The sequence below is a fragment of the Petromyzon marinus genome, chromosome 42 (genome assembly GCF_048934315.1).
Source record: "Petromyzon marinus isolate PM22_M1 ecotype Great Lakes invasive population chromosome 42, UKy_Petmar_22M1.pri1.0, whole genome shotgun sequence".
NCBI lineage: Eukaryota > Metazoa > Chordata > Hyperoartia > Petromyzontiformes > Petromyzontidae > Petromyzon > Petromyzon marinus.
In genome coordinates this window covers 6,322,755-6,328,754 of record NC_133708.1, presented here as the reverse complement: position 1 = coordinate 6,328,754, position 6,000 = coordinate 6,322,755, and positions in this window count along the sequence as shown.

Genomic DNA, 6,000 nt, shown 5'->3' with positions numbered 1-6,000 from the left:
TCGCGGTCTGAGCGTGGCTGTGTTCCACTCCAGCGCTGTCCTCGAGACAGCCTGATCCCTTCACCTGATGAAGGCCGCTTGTGTTGTGGCCGAAACGTCGTGATTTTTGTTGTTTTATTTTTTACCTACGTGACTTAACCGAATAGAACCAAAGAGGATTCATACAATTCATTGTATGATCCCGGTTGATGATACGACCCTGGGCTAGTAAGCTAAGCCTAAATAGCATAATCGCATACAATCGCATAAATTAATATGATTGTCTATCCGATTAGCATAATTTATGCGCATATTTACAGAAATTAACATAACTTCATATAATTACGCATATTTCAGAAAATTTCATTTACATTTGAATATTTCCAATAGAATTTTCAATACCCGGCATATACAACAGGAGAAGGGGTGGAGGGGCGGCGCTAATCCAATGTTAGACGCTGAGGATAGGCACCTACCTGGAAGCACGATGGTTCTTCGTGAAGGGGAAGTATTTTATTAATTTACTAGCGGGAAGTACCCGGCATTGCTCGGGTTTTAAAAATATTGCAAAACTATTCTTTAAAATCTAACAGCAGTGCGTACTGACTGTGGTGGTACCTGCAATGATTACAGCAGTGCATACTGTGGTGGTACCTGCTGTGATTACAGCAGTGCATACCGACTGTGGTGGTACCTGCTATCACTATAGTAGTAAATGCTGACTCTATAGCAGTATTTATCGACTGTATAGCACAAAGTACTCACCTGACAGAGTGGCGTGGTCCGGCCTAGTCCTCTGCAGAGCCTCCTGCCTCGCCTAAATTGTCCAGCCGGCCGAGGTGGCACCTTGGCAGGCTGGGGCTGGGCTGCTACCCCTGACCCCTCCCCCCCCCCAGCCACGATCTCCCCGGCCGCTCTGCAGTAATATCTACGGCCTATAGTGGTAGCATCTAGCGACTGTATAGTAATAATAACTGCACGCATCAGGGTGGGGGGGGGGGGTTGAGATCACACAGTGAAGAATTAACGTCAGCGTTTAGTGTATTTTATAGCATTTTTAACGTGAAACAAAATGCCTCCCTCAATCCCGCCGAAGGCGTGCGACTTGGCATGGGCCGTCCCCTTGGTTTGTTCCATGACCTCCTGCCAGCGGGCCTTCGACACTTCACGTGGCCTCAAAGTGCACCTGACCTGGCACAAGCGCCGTGGTGATGTCACAGCCATTTAGTGGTTAATGGCGGTTGTTGTTGACTCGGATCCAGGAATCTCCGCCTCTTCTTGTCTCTCCGCATGCACCTCCCTACGCTTGTTTTGGGCACTTTTCAAATGCTGAGCAGGTAAATAAACAGGTAAATAAGCATGTCAAACAGGTAAACACTGATTTACAATATCAACTGCGGAGAAGCGTATGGCATTACATATGTTGCCATGTCTCACGTGATAATTGTTGCATTTAGATTTTATATATAAACTAGGGGGAAGTACCCGGCATTGCCCGGGCGAAAAAGACACGCACACACATCGACTTACTCACACACAGACATCGACCCACACACACATCGACCCACACACACACACACATGGACTCACATACATACACACATACATAGACTCACACACACATCGACCTACACACACATATGCACTTAAACACACACATATTGACTAACACACACACACATGGACTTACACACACACATGGACCCACATACACACATCGACTCACACGCACATAGAACCACACACACATCTACTTACACGCAGACATATCGACGTACACACACAACGACACACACATACACTGACACACACACATGGACTTGCACACACATGGACTCACACACACACACACATCGACCTACACACATACATCGACCGACACACACATACATCGACTCACACACATCGATTTACACGCACACACTATTTTTTTTATTTTCACTTACACACAGGCAAATTTATGAAAGTCAACGAATACAAAATGAACCTAACCTACCTGTAACTATGAGCAGATGCGCACCAATCAAGCGTAATTGACATAACGTCACTGCTCAACCCCCGTATTGAGGGGGCAAATGTAAATATGATAGAATGAAGACGTAATTGAGTACATTTATTGGTTTGCCCCTGTGCAGTAAGTGATATTGCGTAGAGCTTATGCCTCAAAAGTACAGAAACAGGCTATTCTTCATAAACATTGTTTCATCCCTGTCATTAAATCTAACCTATAAAAGGCAATTTGTAATGAGTAAATAATCATGGTAATAATTGTTTGAAGGGAGCTGTAAATCTGCGTGTTACCTTGCGCAGTGTCCACGCGAAAAAGAATTCCCCTCACCCCTACCGAACGGTAGAACTTGGTAGGCCCCCCCCCCCCACCGAACGCGTGTGAGTTGGTAGGGTCGAGCACGTGCTATGTAAGAAATTAATAACCGAAAACAGCACTAAATCGCTCATTAAACTACTTTAGAGGCGACAGACGCGAAATCGGAATAGCGCTGGCTCAGCACGGGGCTTATGGCGTGCTACCTGGGTACTTGTTTTAAAGTAAACCCCACGGTTCGCGAGCCAATTCCTTCGCAAGTTCCGGCCACACACACAGACACACACAGAGACAGAGAGACAGACAGACAAACAATGCCTTTTATAGGTAAAAAAAAAAGATGTCGATTTACGACAATACTGTATATTTAAAATAATTATTTAGTATATGTTTAATTGTCGGCAGCATATGAAATTATCAAATGAAGATGTATTCAACATGTTCAATTATCAAGCAATTTATGGAATGAAATATGTTGCTGTTTGATTTATACATGTTACATTTTCAACAACAACAACAACACATTCCTGCGGAGGGAGCTGGTAGGAACGTTGGGTTGCTCGGTCAATGGCCAGGGTCAACGGCACCACGTGGTGTATTCCGCAAATATGCCCGACTGTGAGGGCGGGCACAAGCCGGCGTGAGTAGGTTAAACGTTGAGTTTTGTAAGGGCACCACGGGGTGACTAGCCCCTCCCCACCCAGCCCCTCCCCACCCAGCCCCTCCCCAACCTCCCCACCAAGCCCCTCCTCACCCTCCCCACCCAGCCCCTCCCCACCCTCCCCTCCCCACTCAGCCCCTCCCTCCCCACCCAGCCCCTCCCCACCCTCCCCACCCAGCCCCTCCCCACCCTCCCCTCTCCACCCAGCCCCTCCTCACCCTCCCCTCCCCACCCAGTCCCTCCCCACCCTCCCCTCTCCACCCAGCCCCACCCCTCCCATTTTTGGATGCACGACGGACGGACACAATAATCCCCTGTGGGCTGGTGTAACCAAGAGGTCCCTACCAGTATAATCAACTTATTTAATATATCCTCATTATCAACAATAAATTAAATACTGTATTTAAATAACTTTTTCAACAAATCCACTGCAGTTTGCGCTCCTTCGACGTCGAAGGAGGAGCATCAACGTCACACAAATGCTGATAACAAAAAAACTTTACCCTTCATGGCAACAATACAGGAGGTTTTAACATGTTCAAAGACTTCGAACACAAAATATATAACTATCACAAGCCATCAAGTCAGCATTAACCACACAAACTTGTGGCAAAACATTCAAAGAAAGATGGTTTGATACTTAATATATACATTGTTACCAGAAAAGGTGGAGCCATTTCTACTCTATTTGTATCGTCTTAATACTGGCCAAACGGATCCCGTAGATACACGAACTCTCTCTCTGCTAAAGCCGTCTCGCCGTGGCCAGCAGATTTCGGCATTGGCATCGAGCTCCTGTACGCATTTCTGCTCCTGCCATAGGCGATACAAGAGCTAGTTTAATGATTTCGGAGGCTATGGAGCATCAATTTACAGTCGTCTCTGTGTGTCGAGTTACCGGGTAGAATTGACTGCTTCGTGTTCGTCTCTCATGCCCCGCCATGGAGTTCATTTCTACCTTGTACGGGGACTCTCTTTTGTTTACAGTGTGTGTCCGTTCACTCCCACACTCCTAAGAGTGGCCATACTGGACTGACGATAAACAAATCATTTGGCGATGCAACCGCTACATTGACAGTGGTGCTCTATTGGGGGCTCCTGGGATGCGGGAGGGTGAGTGGAAGTGGAGAGTGGTGGTGTAGCAGTAAGCGCGCTAGGCTATGACGAGTTCAATTGCGACCCGAGTTCAATTGCCGCTCGCAGCCAACACTAGTGGCTGTTTCTGAACAGGTCACGGGCCTCCCCTAGGTAGCCTCAACCTCAAATTAGTACCTGGTACGATGTGCAAACATCGCTACTCGGGAGACAGGCGCCCAGGCGTGTTGCTGGCCACCCAATTCCCTCGCGTGCTGTGCAGGCCTTTACAGCACTTGCCCCAACAGTCTGTCAAGGCTATACGGGGGATCTTTGTCGTTAAGTGGGTGGATGAGCGGGCTGGTGAGCGGGTGTCGTAGTGCAGCGGTTATTCCGAGTGCGGTGTAGGTGAAACGTCGCCACTAGGGAAGACGAAGGCGGTCTGGCGTGGAGATGGTAATCCACTCCCTCGTGTACCGTGACGGCCTTTCATAGGTGCTCGCTGACAATCTGTTAAGTCTATGCGGAAGATCTTTGGATGAGCGGATCGGTTCGTGTGTGTGTGGGAGGGCCGGCGAGTGAGTGGACTCGTGAGTAGGTGAGTGGGAGGGTGGTGCATCTTCAAATCCTTGGACACGGCTTTCATTGGCTACGTCATTCAGAACGGAATATCCCCTTAAGTCGCGCTTCATGGGGGCCACACGGAGCCACCACCACTAGCATCACGAGGAAAGTGTACGTACTGTGCTGTGTAATTCAACCCCAACCATCGCGGAGCAATACTCCCGCGGCCCGAGTGTTCTGTGTTTAACTCACCATTCATAATTAATCACACTGCTTCCGCAGTTAACACGCACCTGCATTTCTCACCTTGCGCAACCACAACCGCAGTCAACTTCCCCCTGTACACGAAGCAGCCCCCCTCCTTAACCACCTTCCGTTCCTCTCTTAAATATTAACTTCTGCTCTACTGCCCATTTCCTTCTTCTGCCCTTTCGCCCCTCCAATCCGTCCATCCGCTTCTCCGTAGACCTTTCGTGACACCCATGTGCCATCTGCCTTTGTTACGGCCACACATTCAACGGCCCTTGCACGCTCCTGCCATCTAAAATCACTTATTAATAATAAATGTAGAGAACCCCCCCCATGTAAAGCGTGTTGAACTAAGGAGATTTAATAAATATAAAAAATATATTACTTGGCAATTAACATTAATTGAGAGCGCAGATATCTACGGGATCGGTAGCGATCAAGAGATCACGGCCTGCGAGGAGATGGAGCGATTAAATCAACGGACACTCGGTGGGTTGTTGCATCTCAGAACCGTGAGAGATGCTGACAGCTTTTGGGAGGACTCTTTTAGCTAGCAGTGGATCAACCATAGCCGATGACTGTAGTGATGAGATAAACATTACATGCTGATATTAGAAATAATCGATGCCTCGACTGTTATGGCTGCTGGCTGCCGGTTGAGCTCCTTCCACCCCGTTGCTTTTGAAACTAGCTGGGTCATTGGCTCCACGGGAAGTCCTTTGTAACGGGGTGTAAATAAAATAGCCGTGTGACAACCAAGCATTCAGTTTAATTGTAACGACGGAAGAAGTTTGAAAGACACCTAACAAATAACGACACCCCAGAGATGGGGGAGAAAGGAATAACGAACACTGGCCACTGTTGATTAAAAATGGCTCTCTTTTAAATGTGTCCTCTATTAATGCGATTCTTGCGCCAGAATGGTATTTAAATCCTAGATACAAAACCCATTGTTGGCATTGTATTATTACGTAAAAAGCAGACTACTTTTAGTTATCCGAATACAGGAGGGTTGAAAGACGAGTGGACCGGGACAGCTGTCTGTTATTTCCCGTTGTAGAGCAAACAACGGTCTCCCTGTACCGGTAACAACCACAGCACTAAAACATATTTAGCAGGTCTGATAGAGCCGTGAAGATCGCTGCGTGGA